The following is a 15,811-nucleotide window of genomic DNA, read 5'->3' as shown; positions in this document are numbered from 1 at the left end:
TGCATTTGTCCTGTCTACCCTTAGGGACTGGCTAGAGAGGAGCTCAATTGTTAGCAACCACAGTTTGCAGATCATGCTGGCAAATCCCTTGTAGGGATAAACTGGGACCCTTGAGACCTCACTCCCCTTTTGCCCTGGTCCCATGGATAAAGCTCATGACCCTCCAAAGCCATAGAACAGCACCCCTTTTTCTCTTGTCCTGATACTTGTGTTTATCCAGCTTGCTCTTCTATGAGTACCAGACAAATTGCGTTTCCAGCTACAAGTCATTTAGTGTCCAATGTGCTTCATTTGTGACCCAAATCAGTCTTCTTCTACCCTGGGTGACACTGGATTGGGGTATTCTGTCCCAATTATGTGGCACATTGCTCAAGGCAGGACTAATGCTCACGTGTTCCTCAACTTTGCCTGCCCTTCGAATGGTAGATATTTTCTCAGTGGTCCAATACATAGGTCTCTCAATCCATGTATAACTTTATTTAAGAGGGACTCAAAACAGAAGTAGGTATTTATTTGGTGTATCCATGTGTGGAGAGAATCCAGGAGCCTCCTATTCTGGTATAATTTTGAAACATAATCCTAATCAATATGTGCTTTTTTGGAGTTCTGGAGTGTAATACAGTACCATGCACGTCCTGCACCCAAGCCCTACCAGTGCTCTGCGCCTCCAGTTCCCACAACTCCCTTCACGTTTGGTTGTGTTGTTCATTCACATAAAATCCTCTGCTGGAGATTGCATTTCTCTAGGCCTTTTCAGTGCACTTAACAATAAAAAATGACATTTACATACATGCGGAGTCATCTATGAAATTTCTGCATTGTGCAAATTTTTTGGTCCTCAAATTTCTGCAATATGATAATTTTATAATATGCATTAGTGCCTGGTAATGATAGTTCCTGCTTTTGCTCTTATAGTTCAGAATTCTTGGCTAATTTCATATCAATATAAATAGGAGAATTTTCAAACTGTTTCCTTTGGTCCCATCTTCAATGAAAAGAAAATCATGGTGAAATTTTGATGGGGTGTTATCATAGATGAAACTGAGGGAAGCTGTCCTCTTTATAATGAGGAGTCCTATCATCTCTTCCCAGGATGTGTAATTCAGTCTGTTATGTGCTGATCTGTATTTGCATTTTTTTTAAACTTTGCAGGTGTCCTTTTTAAGTATGATTATATGTGAAATGTGACATTTATGTGGCATCGATATAAAACTGATATGGTGTTTCATAGTATTTTTCAAACTGTATGCAATATGGCAAACAAAATGAGGCTGATTGCCAGAAATGGTTATTTCTGGATGGAATTTCTAGGGTGTCCTATTGAACTATATCCTCAGCCCTTTTTAAATTTTTACTTTGGGCTGGGGATGTGGCTCAAGAGGTAGCGCGCTCGCCTGGCATGCGTGCGGCCTGGGTTCAATCCTCAGCACCACATACCAACAAAGATGTTGTGTCCGCCAAGAACTAAAAATAAATAAATAAATAAATATTAAAAACTCTCTCTCTCTCTCTCTCTCCTCTCTCACTCTCTCTTAAAAAAAATTTTTACTTAAAAATTTAAATTTTTAATTTATTTCTTAATTTAACTTTTTAAAATTACTACTGCCTATTTTTTTTTAAATTTAGGCAGGGTTTCACTCAGTTGCTGGGGTCAGCTTCACAATTGTGATCCCTCTGACTCAGCCTCCAGACCATTGGATATATCAGGTGTGTAGCACCACATGCATCCTATCTCAGTATTTCTTTTTATTTTTTATAGGATTTTTTTAGGTCATGATTTAAATTTACATATATTAGTTTTTTTATTTTTTAAACACAGAATAACTGTGGAATGCATCTCAATCCTTTTCACACATATAGAGCACAATTTTTCATATCTCTCTATATAAAGTATGTTCACGTCAGTTAATGCCATTATACATGTACTCATTTCTTTCTGCATTACAATTCTTAATACACATATATATCACAATTTTTCAACTCTCTCTGTATATAAGGTATGTTGACACCCAATGCAAGTCTTCATATATGTCTTTTTAAAAATGATGTGGATCATGTCATTGTATAATGATAACCATCACATTTCACCATCCTTGCTAATCCCCTGTCCCCTTCTTCTCCCTCCCACCCCTCTTACCTATCTAGAGTTAATCTAATACTCCCATGCTCTCCCTCTCTACTCCACTGTGAGCCATCCCCATATATCAGAGAAAATATTTGACATTTTTTGGGGGGAGATTAGCTAACTTCACTTAACATAATACTCTCCAACTCCATCCATTTACTGGCAAATGCCATGAATTTATTCTCTTTTAGTGCTGAGTAATATTCAATCTTGTATGTATACCACATATTTTTTATACATTCATCCACTGACAGGCATCTAGGTTGGCTGCACAGTTTAGCTATTGTGAATTCTGGTGCTATAAACATTGATGTGGCTGTGTCCCTGTAGTATGCTGTTTTTAACTCCTTTGTCTATAGTCCAAGGAAAGAAATAGCTGGGTCAAATGGTGATTCCTTTCCCAGATTTCCAAAGAATCTCCGTACTGCTTTCTTATTGGCTGCACCAATTTGTAGTCCCATCAGCAGTGTATGAGTGTACCTTTCCCCCCATATCCCCGCCAAAACTTATATTTGTTTGTATGCATAATAGCTGCCATTCTTACTGGAGTGAGATGATATCTTAGTTTTGATTTGCATTTCTCTAATTGCTAGAGATGATGAGAATTTTTTATATATTTTTTGATTGATTGTACATCCTCTTCTGAGAAGTATCTTTTCAGGTCCTTAGAAAATTAATTGATTGGGTTAATTGTTTTTTTTTTGTGATAATATTTTTTAGTTCTTTATATACCCTAGAGATTAGTGCTCTATCTGATGTGTGAGGGGTAAAAATTTGCTTCCAGGATGTAGGCTCTCTATTCTTTTTTTTTTTTTTTTGATTAAAAAAAACTTTTTAGTTTGATTCCATCCCATGTGTTGATTCTTGGTTTTAATTCTTGTGCTATAGGAGTCTTATTAAGGAAGTTGTGGCATAATCCCACATGATGGAGATTAGGGCCTACTTTTTCTTCTATTTGGAGAGTCTCTGGTTTAATTCCTAGACACTTGATCTATTTGAGTTAACTTTTGTGGATGGTGAGAGAGAGGGATTCAGTTTTATTTTGCTGCATATGGATTTCCAGTTTTCCCAGCACCATTTGTTGAAGATGCTCTCTTTTCTCCAGTGCATATTTTTAGCACCTTTGTCTAATATATGATAATTGTTTTGGGGTTTGTCTCTGGGTCCTCTACTCTGTACTGTTGGTCTACCAGGTTGTTTTGATGTCAGTACATGCTGTTTTTGTTACTATGGCTCTGTAGTATAGTTTAAATTCTGGTATAGTGATGCCACCTGCCTCCCTCTTCCGGCTAAGGATTGCTTTAGCTATTCTTCTTCTCTTATTTTTCCAGATGAATTTCATGATTGCTTTTTCTATTTCTATGAAGAATGCCATAGGGATTTTGATCAGAATTGCATTAAATCTGTAGATTGCTTTAGGTAGTATGGTCATTTTGATAATATTTCTTCTGCCTATTCAAGATGAAGTTATATCTTTCCATCTTCTAAGGTCTTTGATTTCTCTTTAGTGTTCAATAGTTTTCATTGTATAGATCCTTCGCATCTCTTGTTGATACCCAAGTATCTTTTTTGAGGATATTGTGAGTGGGGTAGTTTTCCTCATGTGCCTCTCAGAGGATTTGTCACTGATATAAAGAAATGCCTTTGATTTATGGGTGTTGATTTTATATCCTGCTACTTTGCTGAATTTTAGTTCTAGAAGTTTTCTAGTGGAGTTTTTTTGAGTCTTCTAGGTACAGAATCATATCATCAGCAAATAGTGCTAGTTTAAATTCTTCTTTTCCTATACTTATTCCTTTAATTTCTTTCATCTAATTTCTCTGGCCAGTGTTTCAAAAAGTGTGTTGAATACAAGTGGTGAGAGAGGGCATCCCTGTCTTGTTCCAGATTTTTGAGGGAATGCCTTCAGTTTTTCTCCATTTAGAATAATGTTGACCTGGGGTTTAGGATAGATAGCCTTTACAATGTTCAGATATGTTTCTGTTATCCTTAGATTTTTTAGTGTTTTGAACATGAAGGGGTGCTGTATTTTGTCAAATGCTTTTCTGCATCTATTTAGATGATCATATGATTTTTATGTTTAAATCTACTGATGTGATGAATTACATTTATTGATTTTTGTATGTTGAACCAACCTTATATCCCTGGGATGAATCCCACTTGATCATGGTGCATGATCTTTTAGATATGTTTTTGTATTTGATTTGCCAGAATTTTATTCAGAATTTTTTCATCTGTCTTTTACAGATATTTGTCTGAAGTTTTATTTCTTTGATTTGTCTTTGTCCAATTTTAGATTCAAGGTGATATTGACCTCATAGAATGAGTTTGAAAGTGTTCCCTCTTTTTATATGTTATGGAATAATTTGAGGAATATTGGTGTTAGTTGTTCTTTGAAGGTTGTATTCATTGAGTCCTGGGATTTTTTTTTTTTTTTTGGTTGGTAGGCTTTTGATGGTGTCTTCTATTTCATTGCTTGAAAATGATTTGTTTTTTGGCTGAGGTTGTGGCTCAAGTGATAGCATGCTCACCTGGCATGTGTGGGGTGCTGGGTAAGATCCTCAACAACACAAAAATGTAAAATAAAGATGTTGTGTTCACCAAAAACTAAAAAAAAAAATTAAAAATTCTCTTAAATAATATTCTTATTTTAACTTGTGTATCATCCTCACTCAGTTTGGGTAAATTATATGACTCTAGACATTTGATGTCTTCAATATTTTGTTTTATTAGAGTACAAATTTTTAAAATAACTTCTAATTATCTTGTATATTTCTCTAGAGTTCATGGTGGTATTTCTTTTTTAATCACGGATTTTAGTAATTGGAGTTTTTCTCTACTTCTCTACATTAGCATGGATAAGGGTTTATCAAATGTATTTATTTTTTCAAAGAGCAAACTTTTCATTTTGAGAATTAAATTTTATTAAAAATGTAAATGGCAGCGGAATGCATTATAATTCTTAACTACACATGTACAGCACAATTTTTCATATCTCTGTATATAAAGGATGTTGACACCAATTCATGTCTTCATACATGTACTTTGGATAATGATGTCCATCATATTCCACCATCCTTGCTAATCCCCTACTCCCTCCTTTCCATTCCCACCCCACTGCCCTGAATAGAATTCATCTATTTCTACCATGCTCTCCCTCCCTACCCCATTATAGTCAGCCTCCTTATACCAGAGAAAGCATTCAGCATTTGTTTTTTTATTTTTTTTATTTTTTGGATTAGCTAAATTCATTTAGCATTATCTTCTTCATCAGCATCCATTTACCTGCAAAAGCCTTTATTTTATTTTATTTTATTGCTGCGTAATATTCTATTGTGTAAAAATGCCACATTTTATTTATCCATTCATCTATTAAAGGGCATCTAGGTTGGCTCCACAGTTTACTATTGTGCATTGTGCTGCTAAAAACATTGTGGTTGTGTCCCTGTAGTATGCTGTTTTTAAGTCCTTTGTGTATAGACGGAGGAGTGGAATAGCTGGTTCAAATGGTGGTAGTATTCCCAGTCATTTTGTCAATTTTTAGATTGCTTCTTTTGTTTCAATTTCATTGATTTCAGCTCTGATTTTAATTATTTTCTTTTTTTATTGCTTTTGGTGTTGACTCATTTTTTTCCTAGGGCTTTGAGATGTAATTTTAGGTCATTTATTTGACTTTTTCTTTTTTTAAGGTATGAACTCCATACAATAAACTTTCCTCTTAGTAATGCCTTCATAGTGACCTAGAGATTTTCATATGTTGTTTCTGTGTTCTCATTCACCTCTAAGAATTTTTAAATCTCTTCTTTGATGTTTTCTGCAACCCATTGTTCATTCACTAGCATATTATTTAGTATCCGAGTGTTGGAGTAGCTTCTATTTTCATAATTGATTTGTAATTTTATTCCATTAGGATCTGGTAGAATGCAGGGTAGTATCTTTAGTTTTCTGTATTTGCTTAGAGTTGCTTTTTGGCATAATATATGGTCTATTTTTGAAAAGGATCCATTTGCTGCTGAGAAGAAAGTATCTTTGCCAGTTGAAGGATGAAATGGTCTATGTATGTCAGTTAAATTTATGTTATTGATTGTATTATTGTATTCTATATTTTCTATTTGTCTTTTGTTTGGAAGATTTTTCCAGTGGTAAAAGAGGTGTGTTAAAGTCATCCAGAATTATTGTCTTGTGGTCTATTTAGCCCTTGAACTTGAGAAGAATCTGTTTGAACATATATGCTCCATTGTTTAGGGCATAAATATTTATAATTGTTATGTTTTGTTGGTGTATGGTTCCCTTAAGCAGTATAAAAGGTCCTCCTTTATCCCTTCTGTTTAACTTTCACTTGAAGTCCACATTATTTGATATGAGGATGGAAACCCCTGCTTGCTTCCACATTCCATGTGAGTGGTATGTTTTTTTTAATATTTATTTTTTATAGATGAACACAATACATTTATTTATTTATTTTTATGTGGTGCTGAGGATCGAACCCAGGGTCTCACACGTGCTAGGTGAGCACTCTACCGCTCAGCCCCAGCCCAAGTGATATATTTTTTCCAACATGTCACCTTCAGTCTGTGGGTGTCTTTTCCTATGAGATGAGTCTCTTGGAGGCAGCACATTCTTGGGTCTTCTTTTTAAATCCAATCTGCCATTCTTTTGATTGCTGAGTTTTGGAAATTAACATTCAGGGTTATTATTGAGACATGATTTTTATTCCCGGTTATTTTTTTTTTTTTATTTTTGGTATTTAACTTGATTTGGTTTCTCTTTGGTAGGTTTTTCCTTTAGAGTGATACTTCCCTTTTCTAATTTTCATTGTTTTTCATTTCCTCCTCATGGAATATTTTGCCAAGTATGTGCTATAGTGCAGGTTTCTAGTTGTAAATTCTTTTAAATTTTGTGTATCACAAAGGTTTTTATTTTCTCATGAAAATAAAATCTAAATCAAAATCTAATTGCTAATCAAAATTTAATTTTTCTGTGTATGATTCTTGGTTGGCACCTGTTTCTTTCAGAGCTTGGTATATGTCGTTGCAGGATCTTGTAGCTTTCAGGGTCTCAGTTGAGAAATCAGAGATCCTGATTTGTTTCTCCATATATAACCTGATTGCTTTCTCTTGTGTCTTTTAAAATGCTCTGCTTCTCCTGTATGCTAGGTGTCTTCATTATGATGTGCCTTGGTGTAGATCTGTTGTGATTTTGTTCATTTGGTGTCCTGTAAGCTTCTTGTATTTAATATTTCAATTCACTCTTCATGTTTGGAAATTTTTCTGATATTATTTCATTGAATAGAGTGTCCATTGCTGTAGTTTGGACCTCTATGCCTTCCTCTATCCCAATGGTTGTTAAATTTGGTCTCGTAATTCTTGAATCATCAAGAATTATCTCGTAATTCTTGAATCATCAAGAATTATCTCGTAATTCTTGAATCATCTGCTCTTGGTTTCTTACCATCTTGTCTGTGGTCAACTTTTCTTTTCAAGATTATATACTTTACCTTCATTGTCATAGGTCCTGTTTTTCAAGTGATGTATTCTGTTGAAGATGCTTCCTATTGAGTTCTTAGTTTGGTTTACTGTTTACTTCATTTCAATGGTTTCTGTTTTTTTCAGAATCTCTATCTCCTTATTGATGGAATCTTTTGTTTTCTGTATTTCCTTATGTAGCTCTTTATCAAAACGATTTTTGCGCCTGTATTTGCTCTCTTATATCATCCTTTAATTCACTGAAAATTATGTACCTCCTCCATGCCTTCTCTGTCATTTCTCCTGCTGTTCTGACCATGGGGTTCTAATAATGTAGCATCATTGTTTGGGCACATTCTTGCTTGTTTTTTCATGTTCATGCATCTTCCTCTCCAGCTCTGTGTTTCCAAGGTGTTACAATTTTTACCCTGGAGGATTATAGTGTCCCCAACAGGTTCCTATACCTTTATTTTTCTAAAATTTACTTATTTTTTTTTTAAATCACAACAGTGGAATGCATTACAATCCTTATTACACACATAGAGCACAATTTTTCTTATCTCTATATAGAAAGTATATCCATGCTAATTTATGCCATTACAAATGTACTCATTTGTTTATTCATTACAACTCTTAATACACATATATAACACAATTTTTCATATATATTTGTATATAAGGTATATTGGCATCAAATTCAAATATTCTTACATATATTATTGTATAATGATGTCCAGCATATTCTACCATTCTTCCTAATCCCCTCCCCCCTCCATTTTCCTCCCACCCCTCTTCCCTATCTAGAATTAATGTAATCCTCCCATGCTCTCCCTCCCTATCCCACTGCGAGTCACCCCCCATGTATCAGATAAAATATTTGGTATTTGATTTTTAGGGATTGGCTAACTTCAGTTAACATTATATTCTCCAACTCCATCCATTTACTGGCAAATGTCATGATTTTATTCTCTTTTAGTACTGAGTAATATTCCATTGTGTATATATACCACATATTTTTTTATCCATTAATCCACTGAAGGGCATCTGGGTTGGCTCCACAGTTTAGCTATTGTGAATTGTGCTGCTATAAACATTGACCTGGCTGTGTCCCTATTGTATGCTGTTTTAAAGTCCTTTGGATATAGTCCAACAAGATAATAGCTGGGCTATATGGTGCTCCCATTCCCAGATTTCCAAGGAATCTACATACTGCTTTCCATATTGGCTGCACCAATTTGCATCCCCACCAGCAGTGTATGAGTGTACCTTTTTTAATTGTTGGTTGTTCAAAACATTACATAGTTCTTGACATATCATATTTCACATTTTGATTCAAGTGGATTATGAACTCCCATTTTTACCCCATATACAGATTGCAGAATCACATCAGTTACACTTCCATTGATTTACATATTGCCATATTAGAGTCTGTTGTATTCTGCTGCCTTTCCTATCCTCTACTATCCCCCCTCCCCTCCCCTCCCCTCCCCTCTTCTCTCTCTACCCCCTATACTGTAATTCATTTCTCTCCCTTGTATTATTTTTCCCTTTCCCCTCACTTCCTCTTGTATGTAATTTGGTATAACCATGAGGGTCTCCTTCTATTTCCATGCAATTTCCCTTCTCTCTCGCTTTCCCTTCCAACTTTCATGCCTGTTTAATATTAATCTTCTTCTCATGCTCTTCATCACTACTCTGTTCTTAGTTAGTCTCCTTATATCAAAGAAGACATTTTGCATTTGTTTTTTAGGGATTGGCTGGCTTCACTTAGCATAATCTGCTCTAATGCCATCCATTTCCCTCCAAATTCTATGATTTTCTCATTTTTTAATGCAGAGTAATACTCCATTGTGTATAAATGCTACATTTTTTTATCCATTCATCTATTGAAGGGCATCTAGGTTGGTTCCACAGTCTTGTTATTGTGAATTGTGCTGCTATGAACATTGATGTAGCAGTGTCCCTGTAGCATGCTCTTTTTAGATCTTTAGGGAATAGACTGAGAAGGGGAATAGCTGGGTCAAATGGTGGTTCCATTCCCAGCTTTCCAAGAAATCTCCATACTGCTTTCCAAATTGGCTGCACCAATTTGCAGTCCCACCAACAATGAACAAGTGTACCCATTTCCCCGCGTCCTCGCCAGCACTTGTTGTTGTTTGACTTCATAATGGCTGCCAATCTTACTGGAGTGAGATGGTATCTTAGGGTGGTTTTGATTTGCATTTCTCTGACTGCTAGCAATGCTGAGCATTTTTTCATGTGCTTGTTGATTGAGAGTATGTCCTCCTCTGAGAATTGTCTGTTCAGGTCCTTGGCCCATCTGTTGATTGGGTTATTTGTTATCTTATTGTCTAATTTTTTGAGTTCTTTGTATACTCTGGATATTAGGGCTCTATCTGAAGTGTGAGGAGTAAAAATTTGTTCCCATGATGTAGGCTCCCTATTTACCTCTTGTATTGTTTCTTTTGCTGAGAAAAAACTTTTTAGTTTGAGTAAGTCCCATTTGTTGATTCTAGTTATTAACTCTTGTGCTATGGGTGTCCTATTGAGGAAATTGGGGCCCGACCCCACAGTATGTAGACCGTAGCCCACTTTTTCTTCTATCAGACGCTGTGTCTCTGATTCAATATCAAGCTCCTTGATCCATTTTGAGTTAACTTTTGTGCATGGCGAGAGAAAGGGATTCAGTTTCATTTTGATGCATATGGATTTCCAGTTTTCCCAGCACCATTTGTTGAAGATGCTATCCTTCCTCCATTGCATGCTTTTAGCCCCTTTATCAAATATAAGATAGTTGTAGTTTTGTGGATTAGTCTCTGTGTCCTCTATTCTATACCATTGGTCCACCTGCCTGTTTTGGTACAAGTACCATACTGTTTTTGTTACTATTGTTCTGTAGTATAGTTTGAAGTCTGGTATTGCTATACCACCTGATTCACACTTCCTGCTTAGCATTGTTTTTGCTATTCTGGGTCTTTTGTTTCTCCATATGAATTTCATGATTGCTTTATCTATTTGTACAAGAAATGCCGTTGAGATTTTGATTGGCATTGCATTAAACCTATAGAGAACTTTTGGTAATATCGCCATTTTGATGATGTTAGTTCTGCCTATCCATGAATAGGGTATATTTTTCCATCTTCTAAGATCTTCTTCTATTTCTCTCTTTAGGGTTCTGTAGTTTTCATTGTATAAGTCTTTCACCTCTTTTGTTAGGTTGATTCCCAAGTATTTTATTTTTTTTTGAGGATATTGTGAATGGTGTGTTTTTCCTCATTTCCATTTCAGAGGATTTGTCGCTGATATACAGGAATGCCTTTGATTTATGCGTGTTGATTTTATATCCTGCCACTTTGCTGAATTCATTTATTAGTTCTAGTAGTTTATTTGTAGATCCTTTTGGGTCTTCTAGGTATAGAATCATGTCGTCCGCAAATAGTGATAATTTAAGTTCTTCTTTTCCTATTTTTATGCCTTTAATTTCTTTTGTCTGTCTAATTGCTCTGGCTAGTATTTCAAGGACTAAATTAAATAGAAGTGGTGAGAGAGGGCATCCCTGTCTTGTTCCAGATTTTAGAGGGAATGCCTTCAACTTTGTCCATTCAGAATGATGCTAGCCTGAGGCTTAGCATAGATTGCTTTTACAATGTTGAGGTATGTTCCTGTTATCCCTAGTTTTTCTAGAGTTTTGAACATAAAGGGATGCTGTGCTTTGTTGAATGCTTTTTGTGCATCTTTCGAGATGATCATATGGTTCTTATTTTTAAGTCTATTGATGTGGTGAATAACATTCATTGATTTCCATATATTGAACCAGCCTTGCATCCCAGGGATGAATCCTACTTGATCATGGTGCACAATTTTTTTGATATGTTTTTGCATCCGATTCGCCAGAATTTTATTGAGGATTTTTGCATCTAGGTTCATTAGAGATATTGGTCTGTAGTTTTCTTTCTTTGAAGTGTCTTTGTCTGGTTTAGGAATCAGGGTGATGTTGGCCTCGTAGAATGAATTTGGAAGTTCTCCCTCTTTTTCTATTTCCTGAAATACTTTGAAAAGTATTGGTATTAGTTCCTCTTTAAAGGTTTTGTAAAACTCTGCTGTATACCCATCCGGTCCTGGGCTTTTCTTAGTTGGTAGTCTTTTGATGGTTTCTTCTATTTCTTCAATTGATATTGGTCTGTTTAGGTTGTCTATATCCTCCTGATTCAATCTGGGCAGATCATATGACTTAAGAAATTTATCGATGCCTTCACTATCTTCTATTTTATTGGAGTATAAGGATTCAAAGTAATTTTTGATTATCTTCTGTATTTCTGAAGTGTCTGTTGTGATGTTGCCTTTTTCATCCCGTATGCTAGTAATTTGAGTTCTCTCTCTTCTTCTCTTCGTTAGCATGGCTAAGGGTCTGTCGATTTTATTTATTTTTTCAAAGAACCAACTTTTGGTTTTGTCAATTTATTCAATTGTTTCTTTTGTTTCGATTTCATTAATTTCAGCTCTGATTTTAATTATTTCTTGCCTTCTACTTCTTTTGCTGTTGTTTTGCTCTTCTTTTTCTAGGATTTTGAGATGAAGTATGAGATCATTTATTTGTTGTTTTTTTTTTCTTTTTTTAAGGAATGAACTCCAAGAAATGAATTTTCCTCTTAGAACTGCTTTCAATGTGCCCCATAGATTCTGATATGTTGTGTATGTGTTTTCATTTATCTCTAAGAATTTTTTAATTTCCTCCTTGATTTCTTCTGTAACCCATTGATCATTCAGTAAACTATTGTTCATTCTCTGAGTAATGCATGATTTTTCCTTCCTTCTTTTATCGTTGATTTTCAGTTTCATTCCATTATGATCAGATAAGATGCATGGTATTATCTATACTCCTTTATATTGTCTAAGAGTTGCCCTGTGACATACTATATGATCTATTTTTGAGAAGGATCTATGTGCTGCTGAGAAAAAAGTGTAACTGCTTGATGTTGGTTGGTATATTCTATATATGTCAAATAAGTCTAGGTTATTAATTGTGTTATTGAGTTCTATAGTTACCTTATTCAACTTTTGTTTGGAAGATCTGTCCAGTGGTGAGAGAGGTGTGTTGAAGTCTCCCATGATTATTGTATGGTGGTCTATTAGACTCTTGAACTTGAGAAGAGTTTGCTTGATGAACATAGCTGCACCGTTGTTTGGGGCATATATATTTGTGATTGTTATGTCTTGTTGGTGTATGGTTCCCTTGAGCAGTATGTAGTGTCCCTCTTTATCCCTTTTGATTAACCTTGGCTTGAAATCTATTTTGTTTGATATGAGTATGGACACTCCTGCTTGTTTACGAAGTCCATATGAGTGATATGATTTTTCCCAACCTTTCACCTTCAGTCTGTGTATATATTTTCCTATCAAATGTGTCTCCTGTATGCAGCATATTGTTGGGTCTTGTTTTGTGATCCATTCTACTAGCCTGTGTCTCTTAATTGGTGAGTTTAAGCCATTAACATTTAGAGTTATTATTGAGATATGGTTTGTTATTCCAGCCATATTTGTTTATTTATGTTACTAAACATGATTTGTTTTCCTCTTTGATTATTTTCCCCCCTTTACTGTCCTACCTCCCACTGTTGGTTTTCATTGTTGTTTTCCATTTCCTCTTCCTGAAATGTTTTGCCAAGGATGTTTGAAGAGATGGTTTTCTAGCTGCTAATTCTTTTAACTTTTGTTTATCGTGGAAGGTTTTAATTTCATTTTCCATCCTGAAGCTTAATTTCGCCGGATACATGATTCTTGGTTGGAACCCATTTTCTTTCAGTGTTTGAAATAACTTATTCCAGGATCTTCTAGCTTTCAAAGTCTGTGTTGAGATATCAGCTGTTATCCTGATTGGTTTACCCCTAAATGTAATCTGCTTCCTTTCTCTTGTAGCTTTTAAATTTCTCTCCTTATTCTGTATGTTGGGCATCTTCATTATAATGTGTCTAGGTGTGGATCTCTTATGATTTTGCACATTCGGCGTCCTGTAGGCTTCTAGGATTTGGGATTCTGTCTCATTATTCAAGTCTGGGAAGTTTTCTCGTATTATTTAATTGAATAGATTGATCATTCCTTTGGTTTGGACCTCTATACCTTCCTGTATCCCAATGACTCTTAAGTTTGGTCTCTTTATGTTATCCCATATTTCTTGAATGTTCTGCTCATGGTTCCTTAACAGTCTTGCTGAGCTGTCTATGTTCTTTTCAAGTTGAAATACTTTGTCTTCATTGTCTGATGTTCTATCTTCTAAGTGTTGTACTCTGCTGGTAGTATTCTCAATTGAGTTTTTAAGTTGGTTTATTGCTTCCTGCATTTCTAGGATTTCTCTTTGTTTTTTATTACCTCTATCTCCCTGTATAGTTGATCTTTTGCTTCTTGGATTTGTTTATGTAATTCATTGTTGAAGTGATTTTTCATTGACTGATTTTGCTGTCTAATGTCTTCCTTGAGACTGCAGATCATCTGAAGCATGTATATCCTGAATTCTTTATCTGACATTCCATCTGCTGCAGCTATTACCTCTTCTAAAGTTGAGTTGACCTGCATTGCTTGTGGTCCTTTCTTTCCTTGTTGTTTCATACTGCTCGCGTTTCTTTCTGCTTGGTGAAACTCTTGTGTTTTTGAAATATCCCCGTATATATTTATATTACTCTTGTATAGTTGAAAAGTCTCCCTTGCAGGGCGGGCAGCGGCTGTGCTCCTCCTCCAGTTGGTGTGACGTGTCTACCATGCCCGCGGACACTTGGGGCTGTTCTGCTGTTCCTTCACAGGTCTGCCTACCTTGCAGGCACGGGCGGCGACTCTGCTCTGCCCTTACACCAATTGGGGTGACGTGTCTACCACGCCGGGGGGTCGCTGGGCCTGTTCCGGGCACTGGAGGCGTCTCTGCTCTGCCCCTACTCCAATTGGTGTGACGTGTCTACCACTCCGGTGGGTCGTTGGGCCTGTTCCGGGCGTGGGCGGTGGCTCTGCTCTGCTCCTACTCCAATTGGGGTGATGTGACTACCTCACCGTCAGGCCTCTGGGCCTGTCCTGGTTGCGGGCGGTGGCTCTCCTCTGCCCCTCCTCCAATTGGTGTGACGTGTCTACCACGCCTGCGGACTGCTGGGCCTGTTGTGCTCGTCGGTCGCAAGTCTGCCTACCTTGCAGGCGCGGGTGGCATTTCTTCTCTGCCCCTTCTCCAATTGGGGTGATGTGACTACCACGCCCTCGGGTCGTTGGGTCTGTTCCGGATGTGGGCGGCGGCTCTGCTCTGCCCCTACTCCAGTTGGTGTGACGTGTCTACCACACCAGGAGGCCGCTGGGCCTGTTCCGCCGGTCGGTCGCAGGTCTGCCTATCTTGCGGGCTCAGGCGGCAGCTCTGCTTGGCCCCTACTGCAGTTGCGATGAAGTGATACCACGCCGGCGGGTCGCTAGGCCTGTTCCAGGCACGGGCGGCAGCTCTGCTCTGCCCCTACTCCAATTGGTGTGACGTGTCTACCACGCGGGCAGGCCACTGGGGCTGTCCCACCATTCGGTTGCAGGTCTGCCTACCTTGCGGGCTCGGGCGGTGGCTCTGCTTGGCCCCCACTGCAGTTGGGGTGAAGCGATACCATGCCGGCGGGTCACAAGGCCCATTCTGGGCACGGGCAGTGGCCCTGCTCTGCCCCTACTCCCATTGGTGTGACGTGTCTACCACGCTGGCAGGCCACTGGGCCCATTCTGCCAATCAGCCGGTGGTCTGCCTACCTTGCGGGCTCAGGCGGCAGCTCTGCTCAGCCCCCACCGCAGTTGGGGTGAAGTGATACCACGCCGGCGTGTCGCTGGGGCTGTTCCAGACGCGGGCTGCAGCTTTGCTCTTCCCCTCTGGCCCCCACAGCACTCAGCAGGATCCAGACCAAGAAGCAGTCTCCGCGGGTTCCTCAGCCCTGGGCCAGAGCAGCTCTGGGAGCAAGAATTCGGCCACCCAGGGCTCCGTGTATGTTCTGATAGGAGCAGGCCCCAAGAAGCAATTTCCGCGGGTTCTTTAGCACTGCGCCTGAGTAATTTGTCTGTGAGACACAGGCGAATGGCAGCCTGAAATTACCTGTTCTATGGTTGAATGCGCTGCGATCAGTCGAAAACAGGGATGATGACGTCAACTCTCCAAGATGGTGGCCGCTGGCTTCCTCTGTGCTCTGACTGGTGGAGAACCGAACTGGACCGCTTCCTTCCCCCG

The sequence above is a fragment of the Spermophilus citellus genome (assembly GCF_964194105.1).
Source record: "Spermophilus citellus genome assembly, contig: SCAFFOLD_255, whole genome shotgun sequence".
In the NCBI taxonomy this organism is placed as follows: Eukaryota; Metazoa; Chordata; class Mammalia; order Rodentia; family Sciuridae; genus Spermophilus; species Spermophilus citellus.
This window is presented reverse-complemented; position numbering follows the sequence as displayed.